At 42.6% G+C, this 25,737-nt stretch overlaps 1 protein-coding gene and 1 non-coding gene across 2 annotated transcripts in view; one reads left to right on the top strand and one right to left on the bottom strand.

Moving 5' to 3' along the window:
- The window catches only part of LOC107111006 (neurexin-1), a 736,478-nt gene that overhangs the window by 338,696 nt on the left and 372,045 nt on the right, over positions 1-25,737 (bottom strand). The window lies entirely within an intron of this gene.
- TRNAA-AGC lies at positions 17,604-17,675 on the top strand. Its single transcript has one exon. It is a non-coding gene; the product is annotated as a tRNA-Ala (tRNA).

Here is a 25,737-nt window from a genome sequence, read left to right as displayed (position 1 = left end):
AGTTTGAGGTGTGGAATGGAGTGAAGTCCAATCAGCTTCCATATGCAAATGACCTTGAAACGCTGGCCCAATCAGAGAAGAGTGGCCTAGGCTGCACTGGGTGGGAGAGAACTCAGGCAACACAGCGAGTGGATAGAGATACCTTGTGATTGACACATCACGGAGCCAACTGATTTTGGAGGGCATAGAATGTTGCCAGGCAAAAATGCAATTATGTATAAGGAGAGATATCATAAATATGTGACAGTTGATTTAAACACAAATTTGACGTCTAAAGAGCAATGCTTCACAAATCTACCTGAAGCAAGCCCATAAGCTTTAACAATACTTGATGAAACCCAAAATACAAATTCATACCAGAATTTATCAGTTTAAACCTTACACACACCAAGCATTTCCATGGGTTAAAAAATACTCTCTTAACCATCTTTCCTACACTGATAGGGGCCACATTCAGTCACATGACTGTGGTGACCCATTCTTCTTGAACCATTGTACTTGAGTGAATCAGCAGTTCCCACGGGTCAATCTTTTATCAAACAACTTGGGGGGGGGGAATCCACATAAAGGGCTTTAGAGTCTGAAGTAGCTCTTAGTCACAACCATACAACATAAACAAGAAAATGTGAATTCATGAATCTCAACCTAACACATTTTAAATAGAATTCTCTGTTTGCACATTGGGTAAGTTCCCAAATCATCTCTCCTTTCAAGACTTTAATGGAGGTCCTGCTCCAAGAACCTTTCAAAAGAATGATATTGCCAAATCAAGAGCTACACTAAGTGACTTGAGAGTCACTAAGTATCACCCGGTATCACAAGAGGCACTACCAGCTGAATAAAGGTGTTCAGCAAGAGTTTATTTATGTCTGATAGCATCTAAGGTGCTAAATGCAGCAATTGTCAGTATTTTTTTTTCTTCCTAGATTTTCAAGGGAGCTGAGAGAGAATATAAAGAGAAGGTTTCACAGGTGGTACAATGGATGCAGAGAGATGATTTTCACAACAGATGGCATTCTTTCTCACTGAAATGATAAACCATGTCACACAGCACCTTTTTCAGTGGTGAAATGGGATTGCTGCTGTGGTAGGGCTTTTGCTTCAGTGAGCTGCTGATTACGAGACACAAAATGGAGCAAATCCTCAGTGCTTTATCCGGGAACCATGCCATGTGAAAACTGCAAGCCTATAAGCTTTTACCTAGAGTTACTCAATATCTGGCTTCTTCTGTGAGAGGCTGAACAATGTAAAACTATATTAATTGTCTCTCAGATGCACACCTCTACAGCAAAGCAGAACAGTAGCTCAAGTAGGTCTCTAAATGAGCTCATAGTAAGATGTAAGAAACCCTCCACATAAATCAGGCAAGACTCTGGAAATACCCCAAAAATGTTTTGCTAAACAGGATTGTCTACACGAATCTCGAATTCCAACAATTAGCAACAGTCACTGACTATTTAGAGATGGCAACCCCCAACAAATGTGGCTAAGCTTATAAAAATCCTTCTAGATAGATTCAGGTGGGGTAGCCCTGTTGGTCTGAAGCAGCAGAACAAAGTTTGTCCAGTGGCACCCTTAAGACCAACAAAGTTTTATTCTGGGTATAAGCTTTTGTGTGCCAGCACACTTCTTCTAGTTACACTTGAAAGTCCTATTGCTGTTTTGCCTGAGTAGGACCTCTACTTTCTCCCTATACTTTGTATTTGGTTTGATTCGAGTCCAGTTGCAGCTTAGAGACCAACAAGATTTTCAGTGGTGGTGTCTGACAAAGGGACACCACCTTTGTGGCGTTTGACAAAGGAAGCTTTGATTCTCAAGATCTTATACCCCCAAGATCTTGTTGGTCTCAAAGCTGTGACTGGATTTGTGTCTAACCATTGTACTGCAGAACAACACAACAAACAAAAGTAAATTTTATGAGAAGATGAAACTCTCATAGTGAACCTCTTACTTTAAAATTGTTTAGCATCACTAACTTTGCTTCAGTATGCAATATTACAGGCATTTGGTGCTATGATTTTATTTGGTTTTGTGTTAATGTTGTCACCCTGAACTCTTTGAGTTCAACAGTTTATTTAAAAGAACCTTTTTGTAGTACATGTGAAGACATAAATGGGCTGGGTCACACATGCTTGATCAAAATATGCCGCCTGCATCAGCTTGTGATTTCTTGTACGTGTAAATGAGCCGTCACAGATCTAACACCATGTACAGATGTTTGTAACATCCAATACCATTCACACATTCAATTCTCAGTCTTTACATACAATGATCAAGCAGTGCAGATAAATCAAGCATTCTATGTGCATGTCTCAACCACCCCCAAGGCTGTTGACATCCTACATCATGTCATGGTATTGCTCCATAAACAAAATATGCAGAGGCAAAACGGTGTCCAACCATTGTACATCTTGAAGTGCTAAGGCATAGGCAGTTGCTAGGGGAGCTGTAAACATTTCAACGCATTATCTTTCAGAAATGACTAGGGAAAATGTGCTGAGAATTGTCTCGTTCAGGTGTGCCCTTCCTTTGGGAGCAAGGTAAATACTTATGCTGGAAGGAAAGTCTAGCAAATATAATGTGTATGATGTTCTAGCACCTGTTCTAACTTTCTGACTTTCAGCACAATCCAATACATGTCTACTCAGAAGTAAGTCCCGTTATGCTCAGTGGTGCTTATTCCCAGGTTAAGCATAGGGCTGCACACCCTGATTCTTATTCATGCCTGTCTCTTAATCCCCCACCCCCAATTAACAACAATAACAAGCATTTATATAATGGAATTGTAAGTGGAAAATGTGATTATTTCAGTTATCCTCACAAGTGCCCGAAAATGACGATGATGATGACAACAAAAGCAACGGTTATGCATTGCAGACAGCCACCACAGCTTCACAGAAACTGACTTGCTTGAGTACACCAAATGAATTAATATCAGAGGTGCCATTTCTACTGAAGATTTTCCTGCTCAAACACTCAGTCATTAAGGCACTCACAGTGTGGAGGGATTTCTTTTATGTCCTCTAGTCTACCATGCCCTCAAGTCCCTGAGATGTTGCCTGCATCCACATATCATTGGATATATCACAGTTGTTGTACTACAACAACAATTTCCATCTGGATTTTAATGTGTAGACAAGAAGATCCAGGAGGTAAATGACTACTATGGTGCAATGATAGCATGAGATCCAACGATGTGTGGATGTAGCCCTCATCTATCCTTGGAAAACTAGGATGGAATTCCATTCCTCCTCAGCCACTTGACCTTTTGCCCTCTCTTGGTACACTCTGCCTCTCTCCACCCCTTCAACCTTAGCCAATGTCCAGTGGGTCCTAATGAACCATTGGTTCATTCTCTATTTCTCCCCTCCTCCTTCACAGACTGCTTTACAGAGAGGTTGCCCTCATTGCACTGTAAATATTCTATGACTTTTTCTTCCAATCAGGAAGCTGGTATATGCAGGCCTTCCAAATTTGTGCAGTTATAGTTAAATAAGGACCATTCCGATGGCCATATTGTTAAGTTCTTCCAGAAAGTACATCACATAAGTTAAATGGTTATATATATTCTCCAATGTCAGCCATCTCATTTGCATGCTAAGTGTCAAAAATTGCTTAGTATTTTAGTGCTTGCACCTACAAGCATTTTTGTATGAACATTCATCTGACGAGATGTTCCACAACCATACCTTTCAATTTACTGAAGTGTCAACTGTGAAACAATGCCCTATTTTGTATGGCTGTCAAGGTGGGGGCTCTGTTTCATGTTCTCAATGGACTTAATTTTGATGTATGGCTTTTTAAATTAACCAAGCCACTGTTACTTGCTTAAAATGAAGGCTTTGATTTTTGCAGTTGCATTCCAGATGATTTGCTAATGCTATTTGCCAAATAATTCTCTACAGCAACATTTCTATTTGAGTCAAGTTAGATGCTTACAATGCCTACCCCCTCTCTACTTAAATAAAGTGAAATCCATCTGATACCCCTCCTTTTCTCCATATAACTGGAGAAATATGCCTTTCCATGAACATTAATTATAGCTCCCATGAATATACAATTTTTGGTTTTATTGCATATCAGTAATCGAGGAAAATAATTTATAATCAGATCATGCATATGCTAGCTATGAAGGAGTACTGTTATGGGTACGGAAATTTCTTTTTTCCAAAATTCAGTTTTTAGGTATAGCCACTGATCTCTTGTATTCACTTTTTTCACATTTAAAAGAGGGATTTTAAACATTTCTCTTTGATTTCTTTTAGAAGAGCAACCAGTGCACCCTTTTGTAACTTCATCCCTTGCAGTTGTTTTATGTTACACCACATAGGGTGGTGCTCTAGCAAGAGAATAGCAAGAGAAGACATGGCCTTTCTCTGAGCATCTACAGAGACATTCTGAAATGTTGCAGAATGTTTCCTCTTGCCTCTCATCTCTTCTAATTTCTCTTTGATAAAAATGGAATTGATTAGACAGACATTCAAAATTCCTAAAAGGAAGAAAAGAAATAGATTGTTGGAGAAATTTCTCTTAACAAGTAAGTTCTTTAGTCTGTTCTGTGAGGAAGTATTTTTTTCCTTAAATAACTTCACAGCTTTAATGAATTACAATGTGCATATAAAAAGGAACTGTAGACTGATCTACATAAACCATGGCTTTCATAAGGACGGCCTTTTGAACCTTCATGTGGCGGCAAGTTGCCGAACGGCCCCTCTGTTTAAGATCTTTAAAAGAGATCACTGTAGGACTGGCTATTTAGAGAAACTAACCAATCTTGACCTAAGAAGGGCATTTACAGCCCTCAGATTCCATGCCATTCCTTCAATGGTCTGTGTTGGTCGTTTTATGGGTTTACCTGTTGCCTTAAGAATCTGTCAATGTGGTTTGGGTGAAGTGGATGATATTGAGCACTATTTACTGAGATGCTCATGGCACGAATCACTTAGGCAGAGATTTATATACCCTATTTTACCTTTGCACAATGGATTCTCAAAACAGGAGTTGGTTGTTTTTTTGCTCTCTGCGGCAAAAAAGATAAGATTAAGGTTAGGATTCAGCGCAAGTTAGTGAAGGGATAACTTAATGTGATGTATATGGATTGTGTTTGTATTTATGCTTTGTTATGGCCAATGGCTAATACAATAAACTTGATGATGATGACATAAACCATGGCACAATGGGCATTCATTTATGCAATATGTTTTCTGAATCAAAGCAGCAGTCACAATTTAGTGTCTCGAAATTCTGATGCCAAATATACTACTTTTAATTGTTTAAGAGGAGAATCTTAAGTACTTTTCCAGTCTTGGTTCAGGTCTTTTAACTCTAAGATTGATGCTAGTTTCTATAAGATTAATAGCATCATTACAAAATAAATGGTGTCTGAACGTCAGGGTGGCATGAGAAAGGAACACTGGATCCATCTGGTGGCCTCAAACTACAGAGATGTGGAAGGAGGCGGCTGGCTGTACAGCCAGGATGCAAAAGGCCATCACTGAAAATGGTGGGGTTTTTTTTGCTTTTACTAAGCTACTGGGTCCTCATTTTTTGGTTTACATCTACAATAAGAAAACTGTGAAACTCAATCAGTAATCAGAAAAGAACAGACATATACAAGACAAGCTAAATAGTAATTGACAATATAATCATTCATGCAGCTGTATATTCCCTCTCATTTTTATGATATTTATTCCAATATTTAATAATGGGAACCAACTTTCTAGCAACACATCAATATTATCTAACCTCTTCCTCAAGTGATATGTTTCCATCAGCTATCCATATTTTTCTATGGGATTTCTTCTGCCATTGCATAGTAGTTGGAACTCTTGAGAGTCCCTTGGACTGCAAGAAGAACAAATCAGTCAATCCTCAAAGAAATCAACCCTGACTGTTCCCTGGAAGGCCAGATAATGAAACTGAAGCTCAAATACTTTGGCCACCAAATGAGAAGGGAGCACTCACTGGAGAAGACCCTGATGCTGGGAAAGATTGAAGGTCAAAGAAGACGGGGACGGCAAAGGATGAGATGGTTAGACAGTGTCATCGATGCAACGAACATGAAGTTGAGCAAACTTCAGAGGATGGCGGAAGACCGGAGGGCCTGGAGGGAGCTGGTCCATGGGGTCGCAAAGAGTCGGACTCGACTGTGCGACTGAACAACAACAACAATGGTCATGATAGCTACCTCTCAAAGATTCAGATCTAAATCCATCCATCTGTATTTTGTACTAAATCCTTCAGTGCAGACAACAGTACAGCCATAGTGTTACACAATTCAATAATTATTTTAAGAACTTTTTTCTACTGTTTCATAATAGCTGGGCATATTCCTGTCCTGTGAGGGAAGAACCACCTAATTAACATGAGAGAAACTGATTGAATCCTTGAGTTCTTCTTTCCAGAGATCCCCTCATGCATATCAAAATATCTCAGGAGAAAGAATCCTAATGTTCATGCTTGGTGGACACCAGGGAACTCTGCATAGCTTTGCATTTCCTGTGATTCTAGTTTGTGGTATTTCAGAAGTACACACCATGGCAGTTTAAAAAACGCCTCAGCATTCACAGTCCCAGTATAGACACTGGGGAAAATGGGTTTTTCAAGACTGAGATGGAAAAGGGAGGACTATTCTCTGTGTTTTCTGGGATTCTGCTCCTTGAAGTTTGCACAATTTGATGGAAGATGGTTTGAGTGAATCTTAGGGACTAGGAGAACACCCTAAATGGGAAGAGGCTGGGGTTTTTGTGATATCACCATGTTAATGTTGCCCTGACAACATGATGCTCCTGCCTCAGGAAACCCTTTAGTACCCAGGTATGGATAGAAGCCATCTTGAAGTAAGATGGGTTTTAGTCAAAGGGGAAAAAATGAGATTGTGAAAGTTCTTCTGAGAGACAAGGAGCTGACAGCATGAACTAATATGGTTGGCAAGACCTTCAGAGTACTTTGCTTTGGGAAACCAGTCCTACCAATGCACCATATTCTAAGAAAGAAAAGCAGCTTTCCAGAAGACAAGATAATACCATTAATATAAATATCACCTGAAACTAGCATTTCCACATGTGGATAGATTGCTGGGGACCATTTGCCTTCTACTGGATTTTGAAAAGGGTTTCACAGAATATATTTATGGGAGGAAGATATATGACTGATTAGAATTAAATAATGGAAGAATATTTTTATTTAAATATTTTAATTGTAGTCTAAATGATCTTACTACCAAAGTAGTTTAAAATTAATAACAACTTTGGATTGAGATGTTAAAAGCATCTAAGTAACTTACTCTTGTCCTTCTTGAAACACAAAAGTTAATACCTTCAGTGGAAGTTTGAAGGTTGGAGACGAGGCAAAAGAGCTCTCTGTGCATGTCGATATTTTGCCAACTAGATGAATGGACACCTCAGAAGACAAGTAGCTATCGGGACCCATTTGGGGGAAGCTGTTAAGTTCACAGGAAGGCTTGAGAAGCACATTCCAAGTCCAAAACTGGCTAACACTTGGAGATAGACTATGCAGATCACAACAATCCCCTAGGAGTCTTTATTTATTGATATAATTTATAACCATAGCATCTAAAAGGATGGTACTCTTAGAAACTTTCCATGGAATAGGTATCTGAAGAGCTCCCACACTCATACATACTTTGAACAGAGGTGCTGAGTATGGGGCCTAGGAATCTAGCTGACACATGGAACACTGAGAGGCATGAAGGACTGAGAGGGAAGAACATACCAGTCTGGAGGAACCAAGTCAAGCAATGTCAGAAGAGACAGCTGCCAATGTTTGGGGTACCACCAGAAATGTTGTGAGGACATGCATTTTTGTCCCCTTTGGTGGTAGTGAATTCAAATGATGAGAATACCTCTATTCCCATCGCTGGTCAAGAGAAATCGCTGGTCAAGAGAAATAGAAGACACTGGGCTGGATGGGTCTTGGACCTAGCATTATTTTAGAGATTATATCTTGGAAATCAGCATGGACAGAAGGGTGTTAAAGTAAAGGTAAAGGTTCCCTTGCTCGAAAGCCAGTCGAATCCGACTCTAGGGTTGCGGTGCTCATCTCCGTTTCAAAGCCGAAGAGCCAGCGCTGTCCGAAGACGTTTCCGTGCTCATGTGGTTGGTATGACTAAACACCAAGGCGCACGGAACGCTGTTACCTTCCCACCAAATTGGAACCTATTTATCTACTTGCAATTTCTTGCTTTCGAACTGCTAGGTTGGCAGGAGCTGGAACTAGAGATGGGAGCTCACTCCATCATGTGGCACCCGGGTCTCGAACTGCTGAACTACTGACCTTCCACAGCCTGCAGTTCAGCGTTTTAACCACTTGAGTCACCGCAATGTTAGGGAGACAAAATTACAACTACAGGACCAAGCCAATTGCATTTCCAGGTAATCATGTATTCGTATTATTTTGTTACTATAAAATCATTTACTGTTCGATGCTTTTATATGTTCAGTCCATCTGACCACCAAGTCTGTAGTTTCTCCTTATGCTTCTCTATAGCTGGGGCTTGGGGGGGGGGGTGCCAAAGCTCTCAAGAGGGAAATGAAATTTTTGATCTGTATACTGAAAACTCATAAACTTTTAAACATTTTAAAAATAATTTTGTCAAAGAGGCGCCAGAACTCTGTTCCAGCATATTCCCCCAGGAAAAAAGCCCTGTCTATAGCTATGTACTCTTTCTCTCAGTAAGCCACTTCATTCATTTCAGTTAAAACTGTGAAGTCTGTCTTCCTTACTTGTCCGGAAATTGCCTACCAAGGCTATAAAAGGACCTCAATTTCACCAGAGACCTAGAAGATGCTTGTGAAAAATGGGACATGGTGTAAATGTATTGTACAATGCAGGTGCACATGAAGTTGGCTGTAGTGTTTACTGTCTTTTGTTACAATGACTGTAATTGACAATAATTGACTATAATTTAGGGAGAACTGAGCATGGATTGACTGAGTTGAGGCATTTAGTTGGAAAGGTTACATTTTAGCAAATAGGATAAATATTGCCACCTATCAAAAATAAACCAACCTTTTACTAAACTTTCCCTATAACACATTTTAAAATGTACTAGTTCAGCTGCCTGAAATAACCTCTTCTGCTGTCAAAGTCGCTTCCCTCGATGACAGTGATGAATCTTATTTCAGAAAGGAAAGGTTAGGAGCTGTGTTTTCAGTAACAAAACTGCTCAGTCTATTATACTTGGTCAATTCAGTCCATGGACCCTTTCTATTGACAGCATGTGACCCAGCAACCTGAACACAGCCCGCCAGGTGTGTGCAGATGCCCAACAGGCTCTGTTCATACTTCCTGCCTGTGACTGCAAAAACAGGAGGCTAACCATCTGCTTGGCATGCAGAAGGTTCCATGTTCAATCTCCATTATCTCCATTTAAAGGAGATCAGGACAGGGTTGCCAGCTCCTGGAGATTTGGGGATAGAGCCTAGGAAGGACAGGGACCTCAGTGGGGTACAGTGTCATGGAGGCCAGCCTCCATAACATCCATTTTCTCCAGAGAAACTGATCTCTGTATTCTGGAGATGACCTGTAATTCCAGCAGGGATTTCCAGGTCCCACCTGGCAGTTGGTATCCCTAGACCAGGTCATAGGTGGTGTGCAAGACCTCTGTCTGAGACCCTGGAGAGCTGCTGCCAGTCTGAGTAGAAAATACAGACCTTGATGGACCGATGGTCTGACTCAGTACAAGGCAGCTTCATATGTTCATGTGTCCAGCCAATATCTCAGTCCAGCCATTCCTTTTCCCATTTAAAGTCACAGACCTTCAGAGCCTTCTTGCTCTTTTGCCATTTGAAAATACACAAGAGGGAGACTCAGGCCACCATCCACACTCTACTTAGTTCTAAAAAGTCCTTGAATAGCGCTGATCAAATTTCAGAATTACCGTAACGGAGCATTTAAGAAGCTGGCATTAAGCAAGTGTCATGTTAAACTTTGGTGTTGATTCTGATTGCGTAGGCTGTAATCCATATATCCACTTTAATTTAGTGGAACACAAAGACCTTCTTTCTTTTCTTTTTTCCTCAAGACTGTTTGCACAAGTTAAATCTCAAAATCAGGTTATAAGCTCCCAGTTTGTAATGTGGATTTTAATTTCATGCCTTTTATTTATCATATAAGGAAATATATTGATCTTGTTCTACCTTGTTCTCAGCCAGCGTTTGCCTACATGAAGTGGGAAATACATCACTGTGAAATTTTCTTCTGATAATAATTCTACTCTTTTAGAGAGCAGAATGAACATGTTTACTTGGAATAAAAGTCTGATCCATGCGCCACTGCAGGGCTGTGGATGTTTTCCTGTGGCTTCCTCCTTCTTCAAAACTGACCTGCACCATATGATGCTGCTTTATACTGACTCGGATCAACTGGATTAATTGTAACCCAGTGGCAGTTCTCTCCAAGGTCAATCCCAGCCACGCTACCTGAGACCCCTTGAACTGCGTGCTGTGGACTGAATCTGGGACTTTCTGTGTGTAAAGCATGTGCTCTACTTCTGAACTGTGGCTCCACATCAGTCTGACAAAGTATGCAGGAAGAAGGACTATGGGGCCATTGACATCACTGAAAATAGCCACAAGATCGACTGAACGCACCTAAACAGAGAGAGATTGTTTTGAACATTTATGCCCTGAGCTTGATGGAAACACTCCCCAGCTGATGCCTGAGGATAATCCATGAGGATAATCAAGTATTAGAAAGATGATACTTATGAATTCACACCCAAGTGTGCCAGAACATCTTTTCTCTTCCACAGGCCAGCAATTGTTCATAGCCAGGGTTGCCAGCTCTGGGTTGGGAAATATATATTATTTAGACTTTTAGGCCACCCTCCCCTGCAAGCAGGGCTCAGGGCTATTTACAACAGAATGAGACAATAAATAATCTAGGTTAAGTTAAAACCAGTAATAAAATACAGTACAGAATCAGTAAATAAAACAGGCTATTCCAAGGTGGTGAGGAATTTCAACAGAAAATTGCACTCTCCCCATCGCCCCCAAGGGGGGGGGGGGGGTTAGGTGAGGGGAAGCGGGAGACCGGAGAGTGCCAGACTACTTGCTGTCCCATTGCTGTCCTCAACCAAATACCTGGAGGGACATCTCTGCTTCACAAGCCCTGTAAATTTTGGGGGTGGAGCCTGGGGAGGGTGGGGTTTGGGGAGGGGAGGGACTTCAGTGGAGCATAATGCCACAGACTCCACCCTCCAAAGTGGCCATTTGCTCTGAGTGAACTGATCTCTGTCTCCTGGAGATCAGTTGTAATCCCAGAGATCTCTGGGACTTGGAGGTCGTTGTCAACCCTATTCATAACACTTTAATGCTGCCATTTCAAAGTACATTCAGAAGCAAGTTCAAATTAAAGCAATGGTGTTTACTCTCAAATATATTTATGTATTTTGTGTGTGTTTCTGTGTGTATGTTAACCAGATTAAACAGAAATGAGTTCTTGAGACAGCTTACTATCAGCAATATAAAAACGTGCTTTCATTTGTTTAGAACACTTTTTGAAATCAAACCCATCATTAATCAAGGGGGGAAAGAATGAAATGATTCCATAACTGATGTCAATATAATCTTTATCATTCAAAAGCCTTTCTAAATACAAAGGACTTTAATAATGTTCAGAAAGTTTCCAGAGATCCAGATAAGCAGTTCCATTCAATGAAGTAGCAATGAAAGGTACTGACTGAGCAGGGTGTTGTACGCTCAGAAGGCTACTCACATCACCCTTGCCTCCTTAATCTGAGCTTTTCTAATGGCCAAATTGATGCATCGAGAGCAATCGGAAGCTTCTCGTTTGCAAAATTGCTTTCTTAGAAGAGCTAGACTTGGATGCAATCCAACTAGTTAAAACTAATGCTAAAGAAAATTGCAGTGCCAAAAGAAACGGTGGGCGGGTGTGTGTTTGGGGGGGGGGGGGGGGGGGGGGGAGGAACCTGTGTAAGGCCTAGCTGCAACCAATTTCTTTGGGTGGCTCTCCAATACCTGATTCAGCAAGCAGAAGAACTTAGGGAGTTATCTTGGATGGACAGTATCTTTTTAAATATGCACATATTAAAAATGCTGTCAAAACAGCCTCTTTTGAAAATGTGGTTGAGGAACGCTGCTTGGATTTAATCCTGCCTGACTCCTGCACCAGGAGCTTCTCATGGCCTTCATGCGAAGCATTTTCCCCTGCATAGTTTTTTTTGTTTCAAGATGATCCACCAACATAATAACAATAACAATAACATACAATTCTACAGTGTTTTGGAGTGCTTATACAGCTTATCCAAAGGAGGCCATTTAATCTCCTCCTTGTTAGCATCAGCAGCAACAAAGGATTTGCCTGGGCCCTCCTCTGATTGTGCATCACGTCCAGTTACTTTGAGACACAAAGAACTCTCTAAAAGGGTAATTACGCAGTAATACACATGTGCAGATTATAGTCCTAATACTATTTTTTTAAGGAAAAGGTCATTTTGGGATGGGACAGTTGAGTGTGGGTAGAGGACTTCAGCCCATTTTATCTGTCTACCTGCCTGTCTGCCTGCCTGTCTATCCATCTCCATCCATCCACCATCCATCGCTTTTCTCCACAACAGGGACCCAAAACAGCTTACAACATTTTCCCTTCCTCCATTTTATCTTCACAACAACCCTGTGAGGTAGGTTAGGCTGAGTGTGTGTGACTGGTAGGTTTGCCAGGTCCCCTAACTGCACCGATGGGGGGATTTGGGGGGCAGTACGGGACATCCCCGATGTGATGACATCACCCAGAAGTGACATCGTCATGTTGGCAACGTCAGGGGCAATGCTCTGGTTTTGGGGCAAACCTCTATGGTAAAACCAGCTTCAAACCATAGAATTTTGCCCTCAAACCAGAGTGTCCCCACGCAGTGTCCCTGATGTGATGGTGAAGTATAGGGGATTCTGGATATTCAAGAGGTTATCAGCTAGAAATAGGGGGAGGAGATGGAGACTCCAGAGAAAATACCTCATACTTCTATTTTTTTTTCATTTAACAAATGAAATACCTATAAAGGTGAGAGCGGCTTACAATCTCCTTAATACAACTCCTTAATACAAACGTAAGTATTTTCTTTAGTTCATCCTGTATCTATTGCTTACCAACTTCATTGGTTACCCCAAGTTCTAGTGTTTTGGAAAAGTGACCGATGTGTGTGCGTGTGTGTGAAGCTTTTGCTATCTGCTTTCTCCACAGCATGCATAATTTTATAAAACTCTTGTCTTTTTCCAGGTGCCTTTTTTTCTAAACTGAAAAGGTACAACAACCTCTTCATAGGAAAGGTACTCCAAACCTTCTGTCATTCCATTGCCCCAAATGAGAGAGTTGCTGTGTGGATAAAATAAGCAGGAGAGAGCTGTGTCTACTCCGAATTCATTGCAGGAGGTAAGATAGCCAGACTGAAGGGGGAGGGGAGATATGCTTAGAAAAACACTGTGGAGAACAATTTAGTGTAGAACATGGTATATTAAATCTTGTGAAATGCATTCACATTGTGTAGAGGAAGCGCTAAGTGCTTAATTTATCCTGAATGGCATTTTCTCATATAGGAAATTGCTTAAAGGGTGTGAAGGTGTTCTGGCAACTGCATCATATAGGGGATATAATTGCTTCCTAAAGGGATATAATTACTTTCTGAAATGGACCATATCCTTTGCCGGTCTCTGAGAATTACAATGCAGCCAACCTGCCCCAATCTGCAGCATGTACTACACATTAACTAGAAATCCCATGCAAAATCGTGTCTAGTGACTGATGATCTCAAATGGTGTAACAGAGTGGCACTGTGGGGGTATGCAATGTGCCCACTTGGGGCTGCCTCATCCTCAGCACTAGGGCACAGAGAGAGCTGTGTGTGGGCTGCTGCAGCAACATTCTTAGATTTGTGCCTGGTGCTCATTTATTTATAGATTAGATTTATAAATCGCTCAATCCCTGAGTACTCAGAGCTCTGAGCAATTAACAACAATGGTAAAAAGATCATATTAAAACATTCCAACATGCATCCTGTCATAATTGTTACCTGGAGAGACACAGTGCTTGCTTTGGGTATGAGATATCTGATACTCAGCAAAACTTGGGGGAAGGGGACCTTTTGTGAGAAACCTTCGCTTGCACAGACTATGTGATCTGTCCTTTAAAAGGGGGGGGGAGATGATAGGTGCAGCTTCTTTCTCCTATAACTGCTGTAGAAGTTGCTTTAATGAGAAAAAGTTAATACCATGTGCACATGGAATGATTATACCCCTGTTTCTTCCTTGCATAGTCTCAGCACAAATCAGAGCCCCATGCAGAGGTTGCTAACTTCCAGGTGGTGGCTGGGAATCCCCTGGGATTCCAATGTATCTCCAGGTGACAGAGATCAGTTTCCCTGGGGAACTCTGTACAGTGGTGGACCTCCTGATGGCACCTGGGTTTTGGCCACTGTGCGACAGAGTGTTGAACTGGATAAGCCATTGGCCTGATCCAACATGGCTTCTCTTATGTTCTTATTGTACCCTGCTGAAATCCCTCCCTTCCCCAAACCACACCCTCCCCAGACTCCACTCCCAAAATTTCCAGGAATTTCCCAACCCAGAGCTGACAATCTTACCCATGCAGCTGTAACTCAGCTTTTAATGATCGACAGATATCTCTTATAGTTTGGTCCTAAAATAAACCTATAATCTAATAATCTAAGACTCAGGTGGGGACTCAAATCACTGAATGCACCTCCATCCAAAAAAAAAGTCTCTTCCCACAGAAAAATGGCTTATCAGTTCTAGCATAGCATGATTCCAATCCTGACATGCTACATGTCTAAAGCAGAAAAATCTAAGTCCCGCTAAACTGATGCAATAGTGAGCCTTGTTTTCTCCAGTAACGTATACCTTGGTTCAAGTGCTGGAGTAGTCTGAACCTACCTGCATCTTTTTTTCATCTGTCTACAGCACACTGTCATCTGGATTGTAGATTGTGAGCTGTGGGAAAGGAGAAGCCACAGCTCAGTGGCAGAACACATGCAGAAAATGCCAGGTTTAATCTTGGCATCCTCTGGTAAAGGATCTCAAGGGGCTGGTCAGGGAAAAGATCTTCTGCCTGAGATCCTGGAAAGGCAAAGCCTGGAGCTTGGGTGTGATTTTTTCTGCCCTTTCATTCCATTACAAGGGCATTCCATTCTGCCCTTTCATTCCATTACACTTCTTGAACAAATAAGCAGAACACCTCAATGCATTGATTTTAGGGCCTGGACTTCAACTACTCCATTATTTTACTTACTTCATTTATATCCCACCTTTCTCCCCAGTGGGGACCCAAAGCAGCTTACATATTTCTCCACTCCTCCATTTTTATCATCACAACAATCTTGTAGGGGGAGGTTAGGCTGAGAGTACGTGACTGGACCAAGGTCATCCTCAAGCTTCCATGGCAGAGTGGGGATTCGAATCTAAGTCTCCCATATCCTTCTCTGACACTCTAACCACTCTACCATACTGCCTCTTGGTTTTGCTTTTTAATTTTTTAAAAATTCAAATCTAAAAAAGCTATCAACAGACAGCAAATGAAGGATAGTCATAGCGTGATTTTCTTCCCTTATTTCGCTACTGATTAACTTTTGCAGATCTCCTGCAACAGTTGTTCAGCATTTAATTTCATCAGGAGAAGACTGCTATTGCTTCTACCCTCGAAGGTTATTTCCTTGATCTTGCTCACTATTTCTGCCCCAAAGCCTTCCCCTCCTACTGCATGCATACCAGACTTTTCCAAATGCCATGTGATAGTCATATCCTTCAACATCTGACAGAGGAAAATAAATGGGTTTGGTACATCACGATTCAGACTAAATGACTGTCAGAGGCCACTGAATGCTGGCAATTTGGCTGTTCCAAAACGTAATTGCATGCTGCCCAACATTTCCTTCGATATCCCTATTCTTATACCAAGGATCAGTTCATGAGCCCCATTCTCTCTGCTGAATGCTCTTCTCCATCTGCTGAATTCATTTACTCTGCAATAGTTCTGCCCTCTATTATTTAAAAAGGCAAGAGAGTAATGGCTCTTTTGGTTAAAATTATACCAGAAAAAGAAAACATATAATTGTCCTAAAATAGGTTAGCAACAGTTCAGAACAGAACTCCACAGCTGCTCTGTATAAAATGGAAGGTTGTGCACTTAAGTGTTCATGATGCCTTAGTGCTCGTGTGCATCCATTTATCTACATGAGTGTTAGAAATAATGCACATGCTCCTCTCACAGTTATTTAACTTCGGGAGATGTTGAGGGAAGAGCTGAACCCCTGGAGAATGACATTAGTAATGAAAACAAATAATGTGATGCAGTGGTTGGAGTGTCAGACGAGGATCTGAGAGACCTCAGTTCAGATCTTCACTCTGCCATGAAAGCTCACAGGGTGACCTTGAGCCAGTCACTGTCTTTTGGCCTAACCTACTTCAAGGGGTCATGAGAATAAAATGGAGAAAGTAGAATGAGGTTATAAGCCACTCTGGGCAGTGTTCCCTCTAAGCTGAGTTAGTGTGAGCTAGCTCACAGTTTTTTAGCCTCCGGCTCACACATTTTTCTCTTAGCTCAGGAAGGATGGCTCCTGAGCAGACTAATTTATGCAGGAGCCAAATCGCTCGCTCACAGCTTTAATGCCAGTAGCTCACAAAGTAGAATTTCTGCTCACAGGACTCCACAGCTTAGAGGGAACATTGACCCTGAGTCTCCTGGGTAACAACATTTTATCACTTAATTCCATCCCTCCCCAGCAAAAAATGGGGAAATATACCAGGATCTGGGATGATCTGATGTTCACGGGCATCTCGGGCACCGGTAATATTGCTTAGGGAAGGGGGGGCAGGGAATTTCTTGCGTCCATTTGGGGCTAAGGATTTGAGGCTCTGACTCCAACATATGTCTATTCCCCACTGGGCTCAAAGCACACAGGAGACAAGCTTAGAGCACTCACAGATTTATTTTAGATATTTCTTTTGATCTTGTTATCCTGCAATATTTTGAAAGTTGTGCTCACCATGGCACCCCACTTATATCCAGAACAGAAACAAAAATCATGATCCAGCCACAGGTGAGCATCTTTAGGTTCCACTACACTCAGTGGAAGAGAATACATTCCACATGTCTTTAGTTTGCTAAAAGAACACTCGGTTGGCAAACTCAAATATGATTTCTGTCAGAACATGATGGATATTATTTTTCTGTGTTGCTGTTTTCTTTGAAAAGAAAAACAGGAAAACACAATGGAAAATAAACTGTTTTCCAAGACCAAGAGCCAATTGGATATTTTGTCAAGCACCCAAGAGATGTAAGAGACAGCAGCTGAATAATGAGGGACTTGGGCAGGTGTACACTCTAAGGTTTGCAGATGAAATAAACAAATGCTTTCAAAGAAGAGAGGACTTTTCTACAGATAGATTAAATACCATTGCACATTAACCTGTTTGGGTCCCCCCCCCCCGAAATCTCTTTAAACTTTGCAATTTACCAAAATGCCCATTTTACACAGCTTCTGAAACTCACTAGGGAGGGGAAGGAAGTGTAAAATGCAAAGAAGCTGCATCTTCCCTCTACTAAATATTTTAGGGGGTGTGGCTCAGTGGTAGAGCTTCTGCTTAGCATGCAGAAAGTCCCAGGTTCAATCTCTGGCATCTCCAGTTGAAAGGAACAGGCAGTAGGTGATGTGAAAGACCTCTACCTGAGACCCTGGAGAGCCACTGCCAGTCTGAGTAGACAAGACTGACTTTGATGGACCAAGACTCCGGTTCAATAGAAGGCAGCTTCAAGTGTTCACATGAAAATGAGTAACAATCAACACAGTGGACCAACATGGATTAATTTACTTCAAACCTGCCTTAGCAAATGCTTGGAAATTTGGGGGATGGTGCCTGGAGAAGGTAAAGTTTGGGAAGGATGTGATGTCACTTCTAGATGATACTCTAGGCTCCCTTCCCTAGTCTCTGTGGTCTTTACCAAAGATATTAGCTAGGTGACAGGAAACTGAAGGCAGGTAATTCCCAACCTGGGCAGGAAAACTAAGAGTTTCGTGGATTGAGGCTTCAGTGTGGAGGGGGAGGAGGCCAAAATCACCCCCTCCTCTGTCAGGAAAGCTCTGCCAGAAGTGGAAGGAGAAAACAATTTTCGATTTTGGGGATCAACCTCACCAGGGTCTGAAGGGAATGCTGGAAGAAGGGAAAATAGGAGAAACTCCATGACTGTCAGTGCCTTCTGTGGATGATGAATGACTAAATGCAACCTCAGCTTCTTTATGTAATGGCTGCTCCTGATGCACAGAATTTACATGGACACAAGCTGTCTGCACATGGACTTTGGGTGGATCTAATGGGTGGAAATTACAAGGGAGTCATTACCGGCTAAATATCAGGAGAAACCTCCTAACTGTAAGAGTGGTTGAGCAGTGGAACAGTCTGCTTCGGGACATGGTGGATGCTCCTTCGCTGGACGTTTTCAAGCGGAGGCTGGACGACCATCTTTCGGGTATGTTGTAGGTATGTAGGGCTATCTTTCAGTATACTAGTGCAGGGGGTTGGACTAGATGACCTGCAAGGTCCCTTCCAACTCTAACATTCTATGATTCTATGATTCTACATGATCTGTACCCTGACTATTGAGCTTTCAACATGTTGGTTCTGAACATACCAGTGAAGACTGGAAGAAGGGCCAGCAGACAGGACTGCTCGCTTTTCCTTCATGTGTTGGTTGACATTTGTTTTGGACTATCTGAACAGCACTGTGGTGAAATGCCTTGTCTTCTGGGAGTTGGCAATGAGCCCTATTGACTGTGTGGTTTACCTATTCCCAACCTCCCACCCCGAGCTAAGAACAGGCAGGGAAGGGGAGAGGACAGCAGCCACCTTCATACAAATATGAATGGAGAGACAATGAGATGGTCAAGCTGTTCCCCTTCCCACCTCCTTCTCCTGACAGGAAATATGAGCTGGGAGGACTGTTTCCTAGATAGGTTTTCCGGAAGGAACTTGCTGGAGACAACAGAAAAAGAAACCTTGACCTGGGCTGACTGGGGTCAAGGGGGAGGATGAACAGAGGGGATAAATTATCCTGGCAACAGTAGATCTCTCTCTTTCTTTGGGATGCTGAGCTGAGCAGACCTCTTGTCTGAGGTTGGGAGCAGACAGCCATCTTTTGAACATGAGGCTAGCCTGGAGAGCTGGAGAAACCCTCAAGGTAATGGAGACTCAATAGGGAGCTTTAACTTACTAAAGATCAGGGGTCAGATGGAGCACAGCTCTGGGAGTGAGGAGCCCAGGGGGTGGGGCGGTAACATGACCAAGCCCCGCCCCCTGCTCCCGGCCACCCCTCCCTGCGCTTCCCGGGGCCCAAGCTTCCCGGGGCTGCGGCTGGTGGAGGCGCGCTACCAGCAGTTGGAGGGCGCCGGCACCATCTTTGGCAGCAAGGCCCCCGGGACCGCCATGTACGAGCGCGTCTCCCGGGCCCTGGCTATGTCTCTCCGGGAGCTGGGCTATGAGCGGACACTGTCCCACTGCCGGGAGCGCATCAAGGTACGCAAGCGCCGCTGCCCCGCGAGTGATGATGCTCCGGAGGCGGAAGAGAGGCGCCGCTGCCTTGCGAGGCTGCCGGTTGCGGGCTTCTCTGGGGCTGGCTGGGGAATGCTGGCTGCTCGGACGTCCCGCCTGCTCTAACCCTCGTTTCTTCCCGGTTCAAAAAACACGGCCGGTCTCTCTGCTTGCCGGCAAACGCATCTTATGTTCTTTAATGTCTCTTCATAAGTCTCGTGTGGTCCATTGCAGCCAGCTGCCATCGACCTACCGTTTGTGTAAATCCTGTTTTCTTGCTTTTTGGTTTTAGATCGCTCATCCATCTAACCTGAGGAGCAGTGCTAGTGAACTTTATGATAATTTAGTTAATCCTAATAAACATTATGTTAACATAGTAGTATCTACATCTTGTTGGAGAAGCGGCAGACTAGTTACTGTAAATACTGCTGAAAGAGTAGTTTAGCCCACTTGTATTCTAGGGGTGTTGTGGAGCATTCTCTAGTGTTTACTGAATGTCTTTCTCCTGCAGTTCAACCTACCTCTTGTTGTTTTTCTTTCTGCTGTGTGTCAAGTATAACAGAGGTGGAACAATCACTGTCAGAACCCTGCCTAACCTAACAAACAGGAAGTTGCTTAAATGTTATCAAACTGCCCAAACTACTTATTTATTCAAATATTTATATCCCACTTTTCCCTGTGACTCAAACAGCTTACAAATCATACTGAAAAGCCTAATAGGGGTGTGCAAAAAAAAATCATTTTTTTTTCTGGCTCAATTATAGTCTGTTGAGACCATTATAGTCAATGGGCCCCATAGGCTATAATGGAGAATCAATGGAGATACCCCAGGGGTATTGGGGTTCAGGGGGGCTGTTTTTTTGAGGTAGGGGCACCAAATTTGCAGCATAGCTGCTAGTGTCTCTCCTCAAAAAAAAGTTTCAAAAAGATTGGACTGTGGGTCAAATTTTATGGGGCCCAGAAGGAGGTGCCCCCATTCTCCACTGTTTGTGAACTGAAGCAGAAATCCTCTGAGATGACCTCTGAAACATTTTGTGCCAGCATCTCCTAGCACAGCTTTGAGGGAACTGTGCTTACAGCCACAATAAGAGCAACTCAGGTAAACTGCAAGTCACAAGTTAGGGGAAATAGAAGCAGGCCCAAAAGGATGCTGGTGTGTTTCATCAGCACTTCTTGATACAAAGCATTATGGAATTTACTGTGTCAAGATAGAGTGATGGCCACTGGCTTAGATTTCTTTAAAAGGGAATTATGCAAATTTATGATGGATAGGATCAGTGTTCCCTCTAAGCTGAGTTAGAGGGAGCATTGGATAGGACTATTAGCAACTATCAGGTTCGATATTGTAATGGAACCTCCAGGGAATATCAAAAGCATAAGGGCCACAGAAAAGTAAGCCAGAGCCCCAAAAGTCATAGTTCCCTCCTCCTGTACTCCTCCCCCAAAGTTGCTAGTAGATAATGGGATGGAAACAACCATCTTTCCCAGTCAATCTCACCCCTCCTTACCACAACCCATTTCACATATGGCTTTTGTCCATGCATGCCCCATGATCCTTGACATGGTTTTTGTCTGTGCATGTCTCATTATCCTTTTTGGTTGATCAAAGGGGACCTTTCCTTCCTTCTTCATCAGTGGAAAAGCCGGTTGGATGCACTCTGACATAACATAATGAAATATCAAAATAATAAATGAATACTTTAGTATGTACTGTTCAGTGTTAGACACTCATTAATAACCATGAATGCCAGTTCACTAGATAGAGCAGCAGGCTTCCTACTTTACACTGAAAGCCACTGAATTGAGGGTCAAAGGTCAGATCTTTTATGTCCACTAACCTTAGGAAATAGGAGCCTTTAGTTGGATCCAGCAAAGCGCTACTTACAATGGAATCGTATCCACTGGGAATGAAGGAAAGGACTTAGGAGGAAGGAGAAGGGGCAATTTTTTCCAAACTGTTTTTGCACAGCCAGGTAGTACATAGCATAGAAAGAAAGGAGACTGATATATGTCACTCTGGGTGGTGGAGGTGGGAAGAAACCTCAGGGGAAAGAAAAGCCAGGAGAGCAATGACCCAAATGATACTGTGTGTACGGGAAAGGGGGAAACAATGCAGTTAAGAAGTCAAGCTGGAACAAAAACCCAGTGTGGAAAACCACTACATCTGAAGGTCCTCTTTCTGATTTATTTAGCATCAGTATTTATTTTCCAGTTCAAACTGGACTGGAGAAAGGAACAACTCCTCTATAGTATCTCTCACTGTTAATTTCACCATAAGAGAAGGGACTCACATGTAACTTAAAAAAAATCCAACAGCATTCCAACAATTTTACACTGGAACTGCAATGTTTATAGCTTTCTCTGTGCAGTTATTTATTACTTTACCTGAGCCGAAACCTTCAGGCGTATTCAATTTAATCATGCAAAATCAGCACTTCCACTCAAATTAAAATTGCAGCGGTCTTTGGGGGAAATTGTTGCATATTGTTCTCATGTAAACTTTAATAACATGCAGCCGAAACTTTAATTATTTATTTTTATGGCATCCTCAATGTAGACAGCATTTCCCCCTCCAGGTTACCGGAAGCCAATTCTGTGCCCCAAGGAACTTGCAAGCAAAAATCTGACAACAAAGGATGAAGTCAAGGGCAAACAGGGCAGAATGTACACTAATTTCCTTTACGTGTACTAAGATGCTGAACTATAGCAGATGCTGGGAGATCGGTGAACGGATATCTCAAAAACCTTTGATTAGTAAACATTGGCAGGTCAGGGGTCAGGTCAGGGGCAATGCTCCCTCTAAGCTGTGGAGTCTTGTGAGCAAAAAATTCTACTTTGGGAACTACTGGCATTAAAGTCGTGAGGGAGTGATTTGGTTACTGCCTAAATTAGTTTGCTCTGGAGCCATCCTTCCTGAGCTAAGACAAAAATGTGTGAGCTGGAGGCTAAAAAAATGGTGCGCTAGCTCACACTAACTCGGCTTAGAGGGAACACTGGTCAGGGCTACAATGCAAGAAGAGTCCCACTCTCACTTCTAATGCTTTCAACCCCAATTAGAATGGTGACAAAGTTAGAGAATCAGGTTAGAATCTAGAAAACCCACTCTTCCAGGGCAGCTCACTGGGTGACCTCGAGCCTGTCACATAGCCTAAGTTACCTCACAGTGTTGTTGTGAGAATACGGAGGAGGGGAGAATGATATTATAAGCTAGTCTGCTTCTCCATTTCTTTACTTTAAAACTGTCTCCTGTACTTACGCAATCAAACCCTGCAACTATCATGTATTGTCTAAACCTGGATTAAACTGTGGTTTAGGACTCCATGGAGGGGGGGGGGTAAAGCAATGCTCCCTCTAAACTGTGGAGTCTTGTGAGCAAAAATCCCACTTTGTGAGCTACTGGCATTAAAGTTGTGAGCGAGCGATTTGGCTACTGCATAAATTAGTTTGCTCTGGAGCCATCCTTCCTGAGCTAAGACAAAAATGTGTGAGCCAGAGGCTAAAAAACTGTGAACTAGCTCACACTCATCTTAGAGGGAACTCTGGAAACTAGGTCTAGTAAACTGACATTTGCACATCACAAGTAACTGCAGTAAGCTTTTAACTGCTATTCTTGCTACAAGGGGGGAGAAAAGGAAGTTAAAAAAATGCATCTGAACCCGACAATCTGTGTGCATCTGTACACAGTTCACTGTAATCCCAGGTATACATGGCATCTGAATGCAACACATGTTTAGTTATGGCTGTAATTTTACTGTAAAAGGGATCATATTTATAGTAATTAGGGGGCAGATGCCAATATTTCACCAATGAAAATAGGGACACAGTGTGATACTTTTATTTTCACTACTTTTGTGGTACTGTTCACTGACAAACAAGCAATGTTCAATTTATGTAATAAAATAACAGTGTATTATATACTTGAAAAGAACTGGGTTCGACGCATGAAGAACTCAGACTATGACATGCGTTCAGACACGTTTATTGTACTTCACAACAAGACACACAAAACAGCCCTGCAAGGCCAACTATATACACTCCACCCGGCACATCTCTGTCCCCATTGGAGGGTTTGAATATCCTGCCAAGGGTGCTATTGGTGGACTCCCTGTGGACTAGGATCCTAGGTCCCCTTTGTGTTTGGGGACCAAGCTCCTGCTTTAGCCGCAGACCCCTGGTGGCAGTCCGTGTATATAACACCCCTCCCCCCTTAGTCTTGATCCAACCTATGTTACATAGTCCTTCAGATAGGTGGGGGGTCTGCGTTCTCGGAGGGAATGCCGGGGCACTGACACGGGGTTTTTACGGCTGCCTCTGGCTGGCTGATCATTTCGGGTTGTGGTGAGGGTGGCGGCGGCTCTTCGGGGACTCGACCAGTGGGGGCTCACCTGTGTGGGGGAGTTCGGGTCGAGTGCTGGCCTGCGGTACATAGAGTCCTGGTCCCTCGAGCTGGGGTTGCTCTTCAGCCTCCGGGAGCTGTCGCCGCCTAAGTTGGTCAATGTGTTTTTTCAGGAGTTGGCCGTCCTCTGTAGAGACCTCATAAGAAACCGGACAAGTGACTTGGACTACCCGGCCAGCAATCCAGGAGGGCCCTCTCCCAATGTTCCGGATGAACATGGGGTCACCCGAAAGAACCCCCAGGGAGCGTCCCTTTGTTCCATCAGACGCTTTGGGTCTGGTGCCCGGTCTGGATGTAGGTGGTCCAACAGGATCATGGGACGCTGATCCATCAGCAGTTCACTCCACCTGGCACACCTCTGTCCCCATTGGAGTGTTTGAATATCCCACCAAGGGTGCTATTGGTGGACTCCCGGTGGACTAGGATCCTAGGTCCATTTTGTGTTTGGGACCAAGCTCCTGCTTTAGCCACGGACCCCTGGTGGTGGTCCGTGTATATAACAATACGATTTGTAATTTCTACTGGGGAAAAACACTTCAGCATCTCACAGTAACAAAATTGTTAAATATTACTGACACAAGTCCAATTAGGGAGAAAACAGGGGTTATTCACAAAGGCCAGGAACCGGAAAGCAGGAACTCTCCTTGGTAACCAGGGGCTGTTGGCGAATGTGTGGCTGTAACTGAGCCTTTGTTTATTGAATGGTAAATTGTATTTCACTTCCCTTCATGATCTCAAAAGAGGTTTGCTAATATGCATATATATTTATACTAATTAAATGATTAGTTGATTAACCAGATGAAAGACAAATGATTAACCAGCTAAACACTTTTTGATTGTTTCAACAGCTTTGACAATAATGGTTTCTACGATAATAAAGGAGATTGTAGGTAGTGTACAAAAGCTTCATGCATACAATAATTATGATAGTGACATCCTAAACAGCACCGTATTAATTGTCTAATTGATTTTTAAAATACATTTAAAAGAATCCCAATGATCCATCAGGCACAAATATATATTTATAAAATAACACAGACACACCTAGATACTAAACAGTGGAAAGTCTTTAATTCATTTTATGCCAGTCTATCCAAAACAAATGAGCTGTGGAAAATTGTTCTTTCTGCCATGAGTATCTAACCAGTAAAAATATTTCCTCATCAGAGAAGTGTCTATCATCCCATCAACAAAGAAATATAAAATGAGACACTGAGAAGTTATTCAGCCTAGAGCACCAAACGATAACTATAAACATGTCCTATCAGTACTTATTTTTTTTTGTCAGTGTACTTGAGATATTCGTGGATCTTTGCATGTCTGACAGTGAACTCTTCCTAGGATGGGATGTGTGGGAGGTGTATGATTCATGGATTTTTTTTTTTTTAGTATAGTTTCTACTGGAACATGGGATTTCTGTCCTCCAAGTAAATAAGTTGAAAAGATTGGGCTGAATCCAGCCAGATTTTTCTTTCTATCCTGCCCAATTCTACTCTTTACTACAGTTCCTATCCTATGTGAACATAAGAACATAAGAGAAGCCAATGTTGGATCAGGCCAATGGCCCATCCTGTCCAACACTCTGTCATACAGTGGCCAAAAATACCAGGTGCCATCAGGAAGTCCAGCAGTGGGGCCAGGACACTAGGAGCCCTCACACTATTCGCCCCCCCCGCAAGCACCAAGAATACTGTGCATCACTTGCCACGGAGTCCCTATCTATTCCTTGTGGCTAATAGCCACTGATGGACCTCGGCTCCATATGCT

Source organism: Gekko japonicus, unplaced genomic scaffold (assembly GCF_001447785.1).
Source record: "Gekko japonicus isolate JY-2015 unplaced genomic scaffold, Gekko_japonicus_V1.1 scaffold447, whole genome shotgun sequence".
Classification (NCBI taxonomy): domain Eukaryota; kingdom Metazoa; phylum Chordata; class Lepidosauria; order Squamata; family Gekkonidae; genus Gekko; species Gekko japonicus.
The sequence above is the reverse complement of the archived record's forward strand: the minus strand, read 5'-3'. Positions and strand labels throughout refer to the sequence as shown.